Source organism: Podarcis pityusensis (genome assembly GCF_964106645.2).
Source record: "Podarcis pityusensis genome assembly, chromosome: 7".
Lineage (NCBI taxonomy): Eukaryota > Metazoa > Chordata > Lepidosauria > Squamata > Lacertidae > Podarcis > Podarcis pityusensis.
The window spans coordinates 45,436,568-45,455,814 of NC_138031.1; the positions used below are offsets into that span (position 1 = coordinate 45,436,568).

Genomic DNA, 19,247 nt, shown 5'->3' on the forward strand with positions numbered 1-19,247 from the left:
TATCATGCCTGCTCCTATGAGCTGGCACAAAAGGGTGGGGGAAGATTGAGATGTCAGTTAACTTCTTTTCCCAGCCCTACGTGGAGACACCAGAGATTCAGTTTTGGGCCTTCTGTATATAAAGCAGATGTTCTACCACTGAGGTGTGGCCCTATCCCAGCCAGATCAGCCAGGGATCTGATTCAGTATAAAACAGATTGCTCTGCTCCTAATTCCTTGGAGGGCAGCAGTGCAATGATTTCTGTGGATTGTCACCCTCTTATGAAGGGGTCCGTTTTCTGCCTGCAAAAGTTGTTCTTCAACAGGCAGCTAATGAAGCAGCAAAAATAAAATAAAATATAAAGGTTGTGCTTCAATGGTGTGGAATTCTGGGACCTTTAGATTTGATCTACTAAGGCTTTTTCTCTCTCTCTCTTGGGTATCAGCAAAGGTGTATGACACTCCAGGCTTCTAATTCATGGGCTAGTGGCTGTTCATTCTGCTACCTGCTGAGCTTCCATCATAATGATGAGTTCTAGTCTTCAAGAGTAATATTTTACAGAACAGCTAGATGCACATAGGCAAACACACACACACACAAACAGAGAGAGAGAGAGAGAGAGTAAATAATAGCACCTATCGCACATTCAGATGCCAAATGCCAAAAGAGAATAATGATTGAGAAGCATGATGCATTATGAACATGGGCTATGGGGGATGACTGGAGTGTAGAGTTAAAAACAACCCTTTTATATAACAGAGGCAAGTGGGAAGAAAGAGGATGTTCCATTCTTTCACTCTACCTTGTAAGTTCATTCTTTTCTGGTCCAAGGGTATATATCTATGCAAAGCAAAAATCCCCCTTTTCAAAATCCTCATGATAGCTACTCTGAAACCTATAGGTTTTCAGCATCTGTGAACAAGATGCTTTGCTGTGGCCTGTTTCTAAAGTAAGGCAACTACTCCTAAATGGGCAGCCAGCCTAAAACCACACAAGAGCAAATAATCCTTGCCTTCTATTTACCACATTTCAAGGCAGCTTTAAATACCCTTTTCTATTTCTTCATTGAAAAGACTTATATGCCGCCTTTTCTATGACCAAGGCAGTTACTTTTTTAAAAACAACAACACGAAAACAGCTAAAAACACAATCACATTAAAACTATGAACAGCAGATAGAAGTATCAGTGCAGTACCATTATACTGCAAACAGAACAATTCACAAGCAACTCTGTAAACCCTCCGGAACAGCACGAGGAGGGAGGGGCTAGGGAATCCTTTTGTCTAGCAAGCTGAAATGCTATCGATTGCTGTAGGGTTACGTTGGATTCTTCCCCCTTTGCGCAATTTGGTTTTGATCCCATTATGGGAAACAGAGAGAGAGAGAAAGACAGACAGAGAGACAGAGAGACTTTCCCCTATGTCAAAGCCAGTACTGATGATACCAATACAGTGGTACCTCGGGTTAAGTACTTAATTGGTTCCGGAGGTCCGTACTTAACCTGAAACTGTTCTTAACCTGAAGCACCACATTAGCTAATGGGGCCTCCTGCTGCTGCCGCGCCGCCGGAGCACGATTTCTGTTCTCATCCTGAAGCAAAGTTCTTAACCCGAGGTAATATTTCTGGGTTAGCGGAGTCTGTAACCTGAAGCGTATGTAACCCGAGGTACCACTGTACATAGCCAGCCGCAAACTTGAATTAGATTTGTTGTTGTTGTTTAGTTGTTTAGTCATGTCCGACTCTTCGTGACCCCATGAACCAGAGCACGCCAGGCACTCCTGTCTTCCACTGCCTCCCACAGTTTGGTCAAACTCATGTTAGTAGCTTCGAGAACACTGTCTAACCATCTCGTCCTCTGTCGTCCCCTTCTCCTTGTGCCCTCAATCTTTCCCAACATCAGGGTCTTTTCCAGAGAATCTTCTCTTCTCATGAGGTGGCCAAAGTATTGGAGCCTCAGCTTCAGGATCTGTCCTTCCAGTGAGCACTCAGGGCTGATTTCCTTAAGAATGGATAGGTTTTATCTTCTTGCAATCCATGGGGCTCTCAAGAGTCATATCTATTTATTATTTGCCATATCTATTTATTATTTCATGGAACTAATACGCCACTTGATTGAAAGAAAAAACCTCAATGTGGTTTATAAAAAGTATAGCATAATATTATCACCAAAAACTGTTTAAAACAATCTAATGCAAATGATGCCAGCTATTTGACTCCTGTTGGCAGCCTTTGGAGTCCCTCCAGCAAGCATGTGGAGGGACACCAGTCCGTGCCTTCCTACAAGACGGCTCTTTCCTTTGGATGTTTTAGCTGAGATTCCTGCATTGCAGGGGGGTGGACTAGATGACTCTCATGGTACCTTCCAAATCTACAGTTCTTTCCTTCTATTTTTAACTGGAACAGGGGAGTTTAAAGGAACACCGGGAGCAGGGGAGATGTTAGAAAAAATAGACTGGCGGTATCCTTCACAAAAACCCAAGAAGGCAGGCTCCAAGTGAAAAGATAGGCCTTTATTAAAATACAGATGTGTGTAGGGACAGCCTCAAAAATAAGGAGGCTGCTTTCTTCTAGGGTCCAAAACTGGGGCTGGTTTGTTGGCAGTCCCTTCAGGGCCACTATTTTGACAGGTGGAAGGATAATCTGAAACATTCAGTCCCTGCTGGATCTCTAATCATGGTAGTGGACCAGAATATGACAGTGGAAACTCAGCTTTTTGCATCTCTGTGTTTTCCCCACAACAGAACAGGTAAGTTTTCGTGTTCTGATGCTGTCGCTACTTTCTACCTTTTGTATTTTTCAAATCTCGCTCATCTCACACTGTCACAAGATTGCAATATGTGGTGTTTTGAATGTGAACTTCTCTTACCTAGTTTTTGTTGTTTTTTTAGCCTCTCCATAGCTAAGTTGCACCAGAGCAGGCAGCGCCAGATTCCACAAATCCCCAGTCAAAAATCCACCCCATGCAGCAATTCTCTGCCTCTAGCCTCTTCTCTCTATTACTGAAGTAGTAACTAAATGTATGGTCCAGGCAACATGGAGTGGTTAGCCTGTGGCAGCTAATCATTTGAGCCTTTTATATTTCTGTATTGAACCACTAAGACTTTTTACTTCTTGTTAAGCCATTTTTGTTAATAAATATTCTCATTATAACTACAGCGTGACTATTGCTAATTCCCTAAAGAAAGCGCACTTATATTGTAACCGCAAAATTCCCTTCTGCAAGTGAAGTAATTGGGCCCAATGCAATAATGTCTGTGATGTACTATCATTTCCAGTAAAAAAATCCAAAAGTAGTATTGCTAATTCCCCAAATTAGCGTGTTCCATGAATACATGCATAAGATCAGGGTGCATAGGCATATGTGCACTTGCGTGCAAGAGGATTTGGTAACTGTGAAAAATGTTGCTCCCAGCAAACAATTTTCATCAAGAGCATGGCAGGGGAAGGAAGGGTTTACTCTTCTTCTCAAAACCCTGCAGCCCACTGGCGGTTGGACCCTCTGTAGCAGCTTTTTTTTTTTATGTGGGTGTGGTGTGGGTGTGTGGTGTGGGTGTATTAGAACATGAATATTAATTGTATTCACACAATGAACATAATGTATAATTTGGCCCTTAGATTATTTGTTGCTATTACATAGTGTCTAAACAAGCATATGACTTTCCTTTCTTGTAAAACTATCTAGAATGTTTATTTGATTGAAGAGAATTTCATCATTGGTCATTAGTTTGATACCATATGCTTTCTTTCTGCAATCCTAAGTATTAATAGTGACTCATGTAGACACAAGTGCACTGTCCATGCACAAGAATGAAGTAGCAGCAGACTTGCGGGATCTCTACAGTTTACAAGGAAGGAAGAAAAAAAATCTCTTGGGGTAGCAAACCTTAAAAAAATCAAACCATAAAACAGCCCAATGAGGACTACGGTTTGGGGAGATGCATTTAAAGGTGAACGCACCAAATTCACACTTTCTGAAACAAGAGGTTTTCCCTTTTCTCTGTCTTGAAACTTCCATCATTCCTCTTCAGTGGATGCCCCAGGTTCTAGTATTATGAGCGAAGGAGAAATCCTTTTCCTTTTTACACTTTCCTCACATTGTGCACATTGTTGAGGGCTTCATACCCTGCCAGCAAAACCTTAGATTTGGCATGGTAACATTTTGGCAGCCTCACAACTGGTTTTGTGTGTTGACAGAAAGCGACCCAGGCTACATGCCGTGCAGCTGCAATCTATACTAGCTGCAGCTTCCAGATCAAATGCAAGGGCAGCCCCACACAGAGCACATTGCAACAATCAAATCATGACCTTTCCAATGCATGAACCTCTTGAGCCAAACTACACCTGTCCGGGAATGGCTGCATCTCTCACACCAACTTGAGAGTGGTAAAAAGCACTCCTAATCACCAAGGCCACTGAATTACCATGATGGATCAATGAGTATTCCCAGACTCCAGGGACCCAATGATAGATCAAGGAGTACCTGTTCAGAGGAAGTGCAACCCCATCCAAAACTGATCTATAAGAGACCTATCTCCCAGACCACAGAACCACCCACCCACAGGTCCATCATCTTCCTAGGATTCAGCTTCAGTTTACTGGCCCTTATCTAGGTCAACACTGCCTCTTGACATCACCCTTTCCTTTTACTATATATTTCCCTTTGAGGAAGCTAAAATGGTAGTTGTGCATATTTACAGCTGGGTATTATAGTACTGTATGCACAAAAATTAAAGAAGTGTCCCTGTATAATGCAGTAACCATTTTGCTTGAGGCACCACCACTCCAACACTAGCATGGGTGGGAACCAGCACTTGATAAGTGTTGTTTATTGGGGTCAGAAATGAAGCATGGGCATATTCAACTCTTCAAACAAGCACTGTAATGACTTGCTCCCAGTGTTCAGGGCGACATTGCCCTTTATTTCACGTCAGCTAATCTGCACACACTGTCCTTCCAACATTATCCTAAACTATTCTGCCAGTCCAAACAAATCCATTTGCCATGGTTTGCAGCATCAAATTCTTGAGTCTTCAAAACAAGTTGTTTGCATTAGCAGGAAGAGTTATGGAAGCAAGAGGCTGTGTATTGTATTTCTGTCTCACAAGCAGGTGCCCTGAGAAGCATCTATTTGTAGCAACACAATCCAGATGCCACGGCAGTGCTTCTTTACATGGGCAATTGTGTACATTCCCGTGAGTTTACTCTCACCCCCGGGAGGGGTCACCTCGCAAAGTTTTCTTGTCCTGGACGGGCTCCTCGATGCTAAGAAACTCATAACTAATTACTATGACTTCAATTCTTAACTGGACCAGCTGTGTCAAAGCAAGGAAGCCACAGTTCCCAAGTGTTGTAGGATCTATAATTTATCTTCCCTATAAAAAAGTCAATATTGGACAAAAGAATGACATTTAAAAAAATCATAAAATAAGTAGTGTGGTATTTACCCAACACGGTCTTTTCTTCTCATAGTTTTATATCACATGTTGAGCTCTGTTTATACACCTCTTATGCTTTTTGTGTGCGTGAGAGTCGGATTATTCTCTTCTCACTTTGGAAGACTTCTGGGCTAGAGATGAAACAAGACCACTGAGAAAAAAATGTGCCTACGAGAGAGCCTCTGAAGACACTGAATTTTTAATGCCGTAAAATGGGTTAGGAATCTAATTGTAATTTTTCTTAATTTTAAAATAGTGTTCTTAAGACACCCTGGTTGCTCAGGTTTGGAAGAAGGAATAATGAAAGTGTTTATTTCTTTATGTGCACACTCAGTGGCACTGTTTTTGTTTGCATATGGAAAGCCAAGTCTCGCAGCAACAACAGCGTCAGATGAAATAAGGAGAGCTCTTTTAATATTAGAACAGCAGCAGAAGTGAACTCTTCATCAAAGATTTAGGGACTGGTCCTGCAGCCTTTCTTCGCAAGAAGAGTTTTTTGTTCTCATAGAGTTGTTTTAGGTCTTACAGCCCATATTCAGATGTGATGCTCTTACCCTGGAAAGGGGTAACTCTGCAAGCATTTGGGTTTATTTAATTTATCATTATCAGACCAAGAGATCCACCCATTCTACCTTAATCCAGTATCCCATTTCCTAGGGTGACCAGTCAGATTCCTTTGAGAAGCCCACCAGGAACTGAAACATTGTTATAGAAAATCCAAATTGGCTTTTGTTTTTGGGGAAAATAATATAAAACAAGACTATTTAAGTATCATAATTGAATTTTGAAAAAGATCCCAGTCAAATAAAGTTTGATAATCTTTACCACGAATTTGGAAAGTAGGAGATGATTGTAACCCAATGAACAAAGGAGGTAAATAATTATTTTAAAGCCTTAAGCTTTCCTAAGAAGGGGAAGAGAGTTGTATATAGTGTCAGTATATGGTTTTGTTATTATGTGGCACTGGATTTGGCCATACCTGAGCAGAATAAATAATGTCTTGTTCTAGCTCAGTTCCTGTTGCACATAGAATAAAATTATTTTTAGCTTCCTCTAAGTCCTCCATGACAGGGGACAAGAATAATAACAACGTACATGGGATAATGCTGTGGCAAGGAGAGAATCAAGGTTCATACCAAAACCAGCACCCTAAATCTTAGTGTCAATTCAGTTTAATTGGGTTGTAGATTATGCTAGATGTTACTCGCCATCATCTCTGGAACTCTCTTTTTCTCTCAGGGTATTATTTTTGTGCCTAGATTGTGTGGTATTTTAATGGCCTGTTGCATTATTATTTTATTTGTCTTACCTATAAGACAAATGCAAAAGAGTGTTTAGTTTTTTTAAAATAAAAAATGAATAAAACATATGGAGTTTGGAATCATTATCAACACTACAGGACCCCTGTGGAAATTGCTGAGAACTTACTTTCCTAATTTGATAGTGATCGTCTCTTTGTCAGTTGGTGAAAGCAAATGCAATCCGCTAACAACCGCGAATCAATACGGTGGTCAGTATTCACACGTCTATTGCCGAGAGTTTTCTGATATTCGTTGCTACCCTAACCTGCTTTCCTGTTCTTTCCTACGCACTGCAAGTGACCTCTGTAAACATACAAATTCCAGTTCACTTTCCTGCAGATTCAAGAGTGTGAGTCAGTGCCCTGAGGGAATAATGAGGAATTCATTGCTGTTGCTACAAAGAATGAAGTAGGAGAAACAATGCACATTTTCTCCTCAGAATGAGAGGAACAAAGAGTACCAGACTTGAAGACCATGGAATTGTAGTGGTAGCTAATTTGTAGTAGCTAATTTGAAAATGAGATCAGGGACTGCCTTCTGGCCAGCGTGGAGTGGACCAGAATGAGACACCCACATAAAGAATAGAGCAATGTGAGAGTGTGTGTGTAAAAGTGAGGGGGGGGGGAGCACTTTGTGAAAACTGTTTCCCTGCATCTGCCATGTCAGACCCTAGAATTGATTGTGACCTGGTTCACAAAGTTGTATGGTTGCATGGAGGTTTTGGCAGCAAAAACTATGGGCGACTATCCTGGTTCCAATTCACTACAGAATGCTTGAATACTCAAACTGGGAGGAGGCTGAGAGTGCACATGCCAGCTCTAACCTCAAGGCCCCTGAATGCAACACCCTCAACCTTCCCATATGGACCAAGAAGGACTGAAATGAGCTTTTAAGCATATTCAGTTGAACGTGCTTAGAAGCCCACCTGCAGTTGGAAGGCAAGTAGAACTGGGCAGTCATACCACAAGGTCCCTGGAACATGGAAGATTTAAGTTTAAGAGAATACTGCCAACATGTTGTTGCACCTCTGACATGGCAGTTAATTTAATAAATAGTTAATTTTAATAATAATAATATAGACTGCTTTGTCATGAATTCTACTCATATTGATCCAGAGCAGATTCCAAAGCATAGTTAGCAGAGTAAAAACTTAAAACAGGTTGCATAGACCAGAGGAAATTAATATTTCATCCAGCAGAGCTTTACTGTGACTTTAGGCAAATGAGCATAATGGTCACAAATCCAATACATTGAGGATTAGCACAGTCCATAAGAATCCAGTTGCAGCAGACTTAACTTAAACTTACAATAACTTATCATAAGACTAAAACCTGAACACTAAGCATACTATATACAGAACACCACACCAGAAGGAAAGAGAGATAGAAAGTGAAACGCAGGCTCCTTCTGGCCTTACTCTTATAGTCAGCATGACGTTGACAGAAAGAGATAACAGGACCAGTGTAAGCCAGCTGTACTCAGCTTCTCTGAAGGAATAACCCAAACATAATGAACCTTCTGCCCATTTCTAGGCAGAATAGAAACTTAAGTGTCAGCTAGAAACTCCCAGCTTGCACCAGTTTCTTTCACACAGATAAGCTTCCAGAATCTTCTTGAATTAATTAGAATAGGAAAGATCTCTACACATCAGATCAATACTTTCCGTACCAAGAAATGCAAACTGACATGCTTTCACACAGGGCATTTACTTTTTATGGGGCATTTGCATAATCTCATGATTAAAAAACCCCCATTATTTCCCCTTTCAGCTTCCATTTTACCTGAAAGTCAGAAAATTCAACTTCTCCAAGTGTCCAATTTCTCCAGGTGTAGATGCCCTATCTTGCAGCTGATCCACAGGTAGGGGCAGTTGCATCTGTATAGATTGGTCAACTCATTTCCTTTTCTATGGCCTATACTGCCTCTCTAGGAATCAACTTTATAGCTTTAACCCTTCATTTTCCAAACAGCATTGCCTTAATATCCATTTTTCTCCCCCTTCCTTACCCCCCTCCCACACAATTACAGTGGGAAGACAGTCATGACTGGGAACAGCTAGAAAGTGAGGTTTCTGGTGTGGCTGGGTGTGGGTGTGTTATGGTCATGGCATCAAAGTGAGGAGAACCAAGAAGGGAAAGCAAAGGAACTAATGAGAGAAAGGATTGGGGAGCATTTATCTTGTCAGTAGAAATAACTGGATTTATTTTGTGATTTTTTTATCATTGCTTCTTTTAAAAAAAAAAAAATCCCCAATAGAGTGCTTTCCCAGGAGTTCTGAAAAAACTTTTTCACATATGTGATCTTATCAATAGTTCCATGCAAGAAAAGACATTAGGTTCATAGTCAAGACAGTTTCCTTCATACGTTTGCTTAGATTCAGAAATGACATAAGCCTTATGAATAATGTAGTGTGTGCATATTGTCATCTTTGGATAATATCATCAAATACACCAAGAATCCCTCTAAATTATTGTTCGCTCAAATACCTCCCTCAGTCATGAGGCTGAATTAAATTGAAAGCACACAGCCAGGATCCAAACAAGGGTAAATTTAACAGCAGTCATAAACTCTGCTGAAATCTGGAATAATTGTATACCCATTATTAAACTGGCCCAGAGTCCCCATTTACAGAAACCAGGGGTCTTTCTGATCATGGAGTTTAGACCAGTCATCTGCTTAATCTGGTCTTAATCAATGTGGACTTTTTATTGTTACTTTTTAGAATCAAGATAATATTTGATCTGTGGGCAAGAGAAATGTGCTATAAATGCAGAGATTTTCCCCTGTGTGCTCCATGGAAAATATACTATTATAGAAGGTCTTTTTAAATAAATAAAAATTAGTATACATAACACAGTGCAAAACAAAAAACCTCACTCTATGGAATATATGGAAATTTTTAAAAATGTGTTATCTCTTCCTTTTCTAAAAAAAACAGGTAATGGAGACAATTTACAATACAAAAAACCAGGGACTGTGGAGAAGAGTTGCTGTGGTATACAACGATCCAGTCTGTTATTATTGCAGAACAGTTTCCAATAGGGCATACCTTGGATCCTGTCACACCTGGGAAATACTCTGACGCTGTGGTTCATAAAGACTTATGACCATTTCATCTCTTGTTTGCCAATGTCTGTGGAAGTGTTTATCTAAATGGCTCAACATTTGCTCAAATCAGCAGCATCCCCACCATCCTCATCACCACCATCATTAAATTGTTTTCTTCACTACTCTTTGCCATGAGGTCTTAGAACAGGTTATCAGCTTAAAAACTTTGGGGGAAAATCATAAGAAAGCTCAACAACTTCAATCCTAAAAAAAGTCAACAACTTTGGTCGGCCCTTTGGTCGGCCCTCACGGCCCTTCACTTCATCAAATCTGGCCCTCTTTGAAAAAAGTTTGGACACCACTGGTTACTCCACAAACCTCTGAATGCAGAGGAATTAGCATGTGGGCACCTCCCTAAATTTAATCCCAAAGAGAGTCTGTAAGGAAGGAGGCAGTGTTTCAGATATTTGGAGCCTAAATAGTTTATGGCTTTAAATTCTTGAATTGGGTCCAGAAATGTTCTAGTAACCAGTTGATGTTAAATTGGAAGTGTCTCCTTGACTTCAGCTTATGTTACATTATTTTTGCTTGCTGAAGTAAAATATATTGCACAACCACCCCTCCCACAGCAGCAGTGGCAAGACACACACACTGACTAAACAATACAGAAGACCTCTCCCCATATCAACCTGCCTGTACTTTAAGATCAACATAATGGGCTCTTCTATTGTTTTACTATTAGGGAGGCTCATTCAGGGACATAATGCAGAACAGACATTAAACAGTTGAGCTGTTCAGGTTTGTATGAGTGGCTGGTGTGTGTTTTTTAAAAAAGGTTTCTTTTTAAATTTATTTATTTAAATAATACAGCAAAAATAGAACATCAACAGAAAAAAAATGAAATGAAATTAAGGGGGGACACACACAGTTCAAAAACATTGAAAACAAATATACTTGTTGTATAGTACTCCCCCCACCCATCCACCCGCAGCTTCCCTCCACTACAATTCAACTTCTTTAAATCACTATCTCCGCATTTATCCTTGCATTCTCCATATGTATTGGTATTTGTACTTCTTTTGTTGTATGAGTGGCTGTTTTAGTTTCCAGCCCACTGTATTTAGTTGCTACCATTTGCTACTGTTTTTATAAATCTCATATATATATATATATACAGTGGTACCTCAGGTTAAGTACTTAATTTGTTCCAGAGGTCCGTACTTAACCTGAAACTGTTCTTAACATGAAGCACCACGTTAGCTAATGGGGCCTCCTGCTGCTGCCGTGCCGCCGGAGTACGATTTCTGTCCTCATCCTGAAGCAAAGTTCTGAACCTGAAGCACTATTTCTGGGTTAGTGGAGTCTGTAACCTGAAGCGTATGTAACCTGAAGCGTATGTAACCCGAGGTACCACTGTGTGTGTATATATATATATATATATACACACACACACACACACACACACAAAATACCTACATACCCCCAACTGATGGTTGTTTATAATTTATTTTATGTTGTACCCCACTCTGGCATCAGTACGGAAGATAGACACATTTACAAATCTTTTGAATAAACAAACTGGTGAATTTCATTAAACATTATATGGGAAATGGGGCAGAGCAAGCTATACACAGAGATGCTGTTTTCTGCAGGAGGCTTGTGTCTGCTGTAACTTTTAGATCTATGCATACATCTTCCCCACCTCCTACCCCGCACCACGTCCACGCTAAGGCGTTGCAGTGATTGGATAGGAGTTTCCTTTGTACAAAGTCCATGTGTGACTAGTAGGCTCACTTGCAAGCACCTGACATCACCTGCCAGCCCCTGGTCCAGCATCAATTCCACTGAAAGTGCAAGGGAGCCTGGCTTTTCCTTTGTGGAGAGATGAGGGTTGTCAGCCTTTCTTAGGATTCACTTTGCGGTCATCCTCGTTTCCGTGCAGAAGTATTCAGAGCTGCAAATCACATGCTCAAGCCAAACCCCAGCTAGCGTTGCATGGGGCTTGCATAGGAGCAGTGTGTGACAGATTACGGACTACATATCAATTCATTTGTCAGCCGCTGATCTGAGCTTACACCAGTGGGGAAGGAAGAACAATTTGTGTCTCTCGCAGCTTTTGTGATGCAGAGCTGTTGGTACTAAGAAGCAGGATTAGAACATCACCTCATTTCTCACACAGTGCAGAACACACTAGCAGCTGGCGGTCACTAGAGATCTTAGTCAGATTCAAATCACTAACCTAAAAGGTGAAAGCCTCCACATCCCATTACCAAATCCTAATACATCCCATCCCCCGGTCAATTAAGGGTTGATCATTATGAATTCCATGTTGGGTTAATTAATTACTATATCTGAACTCTGCCGTAGGATTTATTAGATCATCAGGGGCCTGCAATTTATTTTATTTAGTGCTGCATGAAACGGTTCTTTCAAAAAAATAAAAATAAATCCCTAACTAAAAATTTTAAGAACGCCGTGTTTTTTTTCCTATACACAAACTGCTATGTAGACATTACATATATTATTGAAGCAATCCTTTGGGATTGGCAGGAACAGCAAGGCAGCAAGCTAACAAGCTGGCCCAGAGGATAAAGTACATGTGGACCACCACAGATACAAGCAGCATGAAAGCCAGAGGGCCTGCAGAAACCATTGCCATGTTAATGAACCTCCACATATAATGTGAAAAGGTTTGTTTATAGAAAGGTGCAGGATGGAAGGTTATTTTCAAATCCTCTTGGAACGAACCAGATTTGCTTTTCAAAATACACAAATATTAGAAAAAGAAGCTCAATGTCCAGGAGGTAAATCAATCCATCATTACCTACCCCAAGCTCCCATATTGCAGCTCGAGTAGAAAAATACTGCAAAGGACATTTGCCTTAATGAGGGACCAGAAATTCTCCTCATCCGCAAAGCTCATTCCTGAAAGCTGTCCTGCATGCCATGACTTACCCCAGTAGCCAACAAAGAAAATAAGATCTACATTTGCTTAGGAGCACATGTGAAGTAGTAAAGAATACAGCTTTTGAGTATGTGTAAACTGTATTTCTCTTACTTCTGAATAGAGATGGGGGAAATTGATTCAGTTTGCATTTAAAGGCAAATCCTTTATCAAATTTTAAGGCAAATCAAATTCACACTTACCAAAGCATTATGTGAACGGAAAACAGTTATCCCTTGACATTTACACTTTTCCGAATTTTGCAATGCATAGAAAATTGTGCATAAAAATGAATATATTTATGAACATAATATACAAACATGTATTATTGGGGGGCTGCTTGCAAAAATGTGTACATTGATAAAAACTGTGTGCAATGTGTTTATGAGGTGAAATTCACACTAAAACCCTGATGTGTTTTCATAAGATTTAAACAAAAATCCCAGATTGCTGAAAAAATGCAGAGAACTGAATTTCAGATTGGAAAAATGAGAAACTGGGAGAACAGAAATTGACAGATCTTTCCATCCCTACTGCTGAGTGACCATTGCTTTCAAACCCCCACCCCCTTATCTGGCATTAGGTAGTCCAGTAACAGGACACGGATCTAAGACATGTTTGATCACCACCCAACACTTTCTATTTTACACCCAAATGACAGAAATAACCACGCAGAACTACCCCCAAATCAGTGCGTCCAGAGTTACTACATGAACAACAGATACAGGTATCTGATATCTAGGATGATTATGGAGAACAAAGGAAGCTGCTTTACCCAATCACACCTTCGGTCCATCTAGTTCAGCATTGTCAACGCTGACTGGCAGTAGCTCTCTCACACTTCTCTCTTTCCCATCCCTAGCTGGGGATGCCAAGAATTGCACCTGAGACCTTGTGCGATCGTGCAGAGCATATGCTCCACCACTGAGCTATGGCCCTTCCAGCACAGAGAAATCCCATACACATCTAAAGTGACTATTGGATGGATGGTGCTGTTTTTGTGCTTTATAGTTTTTCTCGGGTTTTATTGTACTGTTTTTATTCTTTTTAAACTGTACACTGCCCTCGGAGCTTTTGGAGACGCGTGGTTCATAAATCTGCAAAACAAAGGAAGAATCGGTCCAGATCAAAATGTTTGACTTCTAAATCAGGCTGGATTCCCAGCGCTTTCTCCTTGTGGAAGGAGAGTTCTGGCATAGAAGGGGCCAATGCCTGCTGTTGCTGCAGCCCCAGTTGCTGTGCCAACACGAGCAAATGAGGTGCCTCCTTACACAGGTGCTGGCAAAGATCCATAAAGCCTTCGAACATTTCTGAAGGTCTGGCCCTTTAGAGTGTAATATTCCTAACCCCATTAACATACATGGTGATGATTCTGTCAACTTTTGTGAAAATCTGCATTTTCAACGTGGCACCCTCTGACTCTTGCTCTGACTCATACTGCATGTGGCTTGAGTATTGCAACCTTACAGTTTAAATATATCCAAATCTGAATGCTACAAAAAACACAACTGTGTAAACTAGCTCACTTTCATTTCTGCCATTTGAAATTTATGCCACGACCTCCAGGGAATTAAGCTGGCTTAAATACAAGTTGTAATAGTTTGAGGATCCCGAAGCTCCATATAAACAGCAAGAAAAATGTTTTCAGTTCTATGGGCCATGGCTAATACTTCCTCTACTGAACATATTTGGACTAAAATGGTTTCCAAGTCTACTCCAAGGGCAAAATTTAGATCTTTTGTTTTAATTTTGGCTCTTTAGGGCTTATCAAAGATGCATATTGATTTTTGTCAGCAGTCCAAGGCACTTTGTGCTATCTTCATCGATGCCAACTTTTGGCAAGGCATCTAATTCTGGAATAAAAAAAAATGGGTGTGACAATATAAAAATACAGTCCAAATTTGATTAAAGCAGCAAACAGTTGCAAAGATGATGAGGCCAATTTGCAAAGTGCTTGGAGCAGCAGCAGTGAGAGTGCTTTGCCTTATTAATCTGTGAATATTAACACAGCTGCCCATAACAGATGACAATGCATTTTTTCATTTTCTAAAGGATTTGATATCCCACCTTTCACTCCCTTTAAGGAGTCTCAAAGCGGCTAACATTCTCCTTTCCCTTCCTCCCCCACAACAAACACTCTGTGAGGTGAGTGGGGCTGAGAGACTTCAAAGAAGTGTGACTAGCCCAAGGTCACCCAGCAGCTGCATGTGGAGGAGCAGGGACGCAAACCCGGTTTGCCGTACCTCTAAAAGGCATGCTGAGGGATTAGGGAATCTTATTTTAAGAGAAAACCAACACTTGTCCTCCCTGAAAGAAAATGGCAAGGAAGTAAGACTAAAGTCATGAAGTGCCAGCCTAGAACTGCTTGTGGTTTCAGCAGGTAATTGCTACCAATTCCCAGCATCCTTAAAAAACTATCGTTACCAATATTCTTTGGCAGGAGTCATGTACAGTGGTGCCCCGCAAGACGAATGCCTCGCAAGACGGAAAACCCGCTAGACGAAAGGGTTTTCCGTTTTTCGATGCGCTTCACAGGACGAATTTCCCTATGGGCTTGCTTCGCAAGACGAAAATGTATTGCAAGTCTTGAAATTTTTTTTCGCTCCCCCCCCCTTTTTCTAAGCCGCTAAGCCGCTAATAGCCTTTTAGCAGCTAAGCCGCTAAGCCGCTAAGCCTTTAATAGCCGCTAAACCGCTAATAGCGCTAATCCGCTAAGCCGCTAATAGGGTTGCTTCGCAAGACGAAAAAACCACTAGACGAAGACACTCGCGGAACGGATTAATTTCGTCTTGCGAGGCACCACTGTACTTTAAATGGATTGTCGGAACAGTGATACTTTGACACACTTATAACAAGGGATAGGAACAGATGCCTTATCACATGGGATGGAAAACAACCACCAACCCTCCCCAAAACACATTCCTCCAGCATTTCAGGCAGTTACTCACCATAAATGTTTAAGGATAAACATCACATGGTTCCACAGAGCCAGCTTGAATGACAGGGTTATCAGTGTAGTCATTTTATAGATCAGAGGTGGGTAAACTAAGGCCCTCCGGATGTTTTTGAACTCCCGGCAGCCCCAGCCACAAGTTCCCCACTCCTGTTATAGATGGACAAGGGACAAGGAATATAGCACCTTGGCCAAGGGCATCCAGCATGTTTTTCAGTGGGTAGGAATTTTATCAAAGATATCCCATAATACAAGTGTATCACCCTCTGTGGTATCACATACAAATGTTCCGCTATTCTAAGTTGGGTAAGTTCATCATAATGCAGAAGGCTGTTTACAGTTATCATCTGAACATTGCTACCCACTGATGGGAGTTTTCTATACTTTGGAAGCTGTCACTGGTGAGCTTTATTTTTGTAGGCAACCCTGGGAGAAAACCATCACCTCCCCTTTCCTCCTAGATGTACTTCTGGCTGTGTGAAATCCAGTCTGGCCATTTCCTTATTTATCAACAGCTGAATTCATCCATAGTGTACTAGCTGAATCTTTGTTCTCCCATCTGCCCTGTTACATGTCTACTTGAATCTTTCCATACAGCACTGAGACGTCTCAGAGTCCCCCAGGATGACATCAGAACTGAAATCTTTCAGCCTTAGTGAGGAACTTGAAGTAAATGGGCCAAAGACTGAACAGTGGAATCCTGTGCATATCTACTTAGAACTAAGCTGCTACATGGGGCTTACTCCCAAGTAATTGTGCATAGGATTTCAGCCTTAGACCAGATAAGAACCTGAAAAGTTCTAGGACATATCTAAACCTCATGTGATTTAGCAGCATCTTGTGAAATAACAAAACTGAGATAGAAATATGGGCAGGAGCCAATTCAAATGAACAACGTGATCCCCTTGACCTCCCAGTGGCTTTTGATACCAGTGACCACAGTATCTTTCTGGAGTGGTTCAGGGAGGTGTGCTTCAGTGGTTCTGCTCTTACCTCCAGGGTTATTTCCAGAAAGTAGCTATGGCTTTCCTGTGCTATCCTTCAGGGTTCCAACTTGTCCTCCATTGTATTTAACAACTATATGAAGCCACAGGCAGCAGTTATCAGGAGTTTTGGACTGACGTGTCACCAGTGTACAGGTGACACCAAGTCCTAACTCTCAATTCTTTCTGAATCAGGAGAGGTGGCTGAGGTGCTAGGCAGTCCTTTGGAGGCAGTTATAGACAGGATGTTGACCAAAAAAGTTGAAGTTGAATCCTGAAAAGACAGAGGTAACACATGTTCCAAGTTCTTGAGTCGAAGAAATGTGAATATGGTTTGTTCTGGAAGGAGTAGGTCTGTAGTTTGGGGGCATTCCTGATCCAACATTGGCACTTCAGGCTTGGAGTGTCTATTTCTTGCTCTGGCTAGTTCACCAGCTATAGCTCCTTTTGGACAGAGGTGACTTGGCCATGGTACTCCACACACTGGTAACTTTCAGATTGAATTATTGCAATGTGCTCTATCTGGTGCTGCCCTTGAAGACAATACAGAAGCTGCAACTGCTCCAAAATGCAGAGGTCAGATGACTGGGTGGTGTTCCCTTTAGAACTCATATAACAACAAAATAGTTTCCCGGTTTCTTTATAGGCCAACAGAGGATGCCCACATTTGTGCTGAAAGTCCTAAATGACTTTTGTGCCAAATATCTGAAAGACTGCCTCCATCCCGCCTCCATCCCTATAGACCCTCTTGGGTGCTAAGATCAGCGGAGAAGGTCCATCCTCTTGGTAGGTCCATCACCTTCTTAAGTTTGGGAGGTGGCCCATTATTTATGGCAGCCCCTACACTGGGAAATTGCCTCCTCACAGAGGAGCATCTGGCACCTTTACTGCATTGTTTCAGGAGTATGCTGAAGACTCACCACTTTACCCTGTCCTTTGACATATCAGATGTGTGCTTTCAGGACTGTAATTTGTTTCAAATGTTTTTAATATTGAATTTTAAATTGTTGTAACCCACCCTGGGTCTTGCTGGTGAAGGGCAGAATAAATTGAATCATCATCATCACCATCCATCACTGTTAAAACTTCAGCTGAGCCATCAGTCCAGGTCCAAATGCAAGGAGGCTAAGCACTTTCTAATAGCTTCCTCTTTTATCTGGCTGCAGTAGTGAGGTGCCAGAGAGATGCCCAGGAATAGCAGCAGCTGGCATTGTGTGTTTGGTTCCCCTCAATAAGCTGCCCCTCATCCCACTCTCCCAAGAGCAAATGTCACTTTTGCCTCATGGGCCGAATAGCTCTTGAGTGGAAGGAACTGCCTCAGGCTTAGCACAAGAGTGGTTTTTGTTTTTTTCATTTAACAAACTTCCAGCCTCAATTTTTTGTAGCCAACTTCCAATTTAATGTAAGCCACAGCATTTCAAATGCAGCAAAATTCATAGCAATTCATTTTCATGCAGCTTCGCACAACACTTTGCATGGGCAATGAATCACAGCCATTCTGCAAAATTAAAATACTTTGCTAACTCTTAAATCTGCTACCGAGGACATATTTCAAAACAATTTTGGCATTAATAAGCTGGGCAGCCTGTTTTGTCAAATTGTTCTGGCACTGACAATGCAGACTGACTGATATCTTGAATGACCCTGGCACTAGAAAACCAGGCTGGCTGGGATTTCACTTCACCCTGGCACCAACAGTCTGGAAGTGGAACTGGTTTTTTCAGATTAATGAGTACCCTAAAAACTGTATAAAATTGGAAAAGGAAAAGGTGCTTTCAAAAAGGGAGAAACTACTTGCTGCCTTCCCACTGGCCATTTGCCCCTTCATCTTCTCCACACAGCTCTTATCTGCTTTCCATAGGTTCACTCTGGAAGTCTTCTGTTTAATCATGTTCTTATTTCAGGAGAGTTTGTATTTTGTCAGGCGTGCCTTGCTGTAAGATTTATAAAGCAACTGTCTTTAGTGCAACAACTGTCTTTATGTGCAACAACAGCATTGGTTAAATGCTAATCTTAGGAAGAAGCTACATAGTTAAACTAAGAGCTACATAGTAGTGAGTTAAAAGCTTCCCACATAATAAAGGCGTACAGGAGCCTTTTCATACGTTATCAGAGTGGTGCGGAGGCAACTTCTGCATGACTGGATCACAAGCTGCTCTGGCAACATTTGTGGGGAGAGAGGACATCACATATGGATCAAATGAGACTGGCATGGCAGCTTTGTATTAGAGGGCCAAATTACATATGATGTTAATCACATACTGGTAATTTGCCCTTGACTGCAGGATATTTCTTGCAAAAATAGCTAGACCCTACTGTGGGGTGTATGGGGGCTAGGTCTTTATCACCCCCACCCCAGTCCCTGTTTAGATTAGAGGCATTGTGTGATGATGGTGGGGTGGAAGCTCCCATTTGGTCCATCGCAGCATTGGCCTTGTTGACTTGCAGTGCAGCCTCCACAGCTGCTGTCTTTCACCACCTCAGCCTTAGCATTCAGAATCCATTTTTGTAAAAAAAAACAGGGGGGAGGGGGAGGCAGCCAGTCAGAGAGAATGGCAGGACATGATATATGACATGGCATGACATTACAATATCTGTATAG

At 41.4% G+C, this 19,247-nt stretch overlaps 1 protein-coding gene across 16 annotated transcripts in view; it reads right to left on the reverse strand.

Moving 5' to 3' along the window:
- LOC308481772 (uncharacterized protein) overlaps positions 1-19,247 on the reverse strand; it is a 246,900-nt gene that overhangs the window by 111,360 nt on the left and 116,293 nt on the right. The window contains exon 1 of one of the 16 annotated variants that reach the window (XR_013988876.1): positions 8,499-8,639. The exons of the other annotated variants lie outside the window; for them this stretch is intronic. The gene's annotated coding sequence lies outside the window, so the exon portion shown is untranslated. Of the gene's footprint in view, positions 1-8,498; positions 8,640-19,247 lie in introns of those variants that run through there. 16 annotated transcript variants of the gene reach the window in all.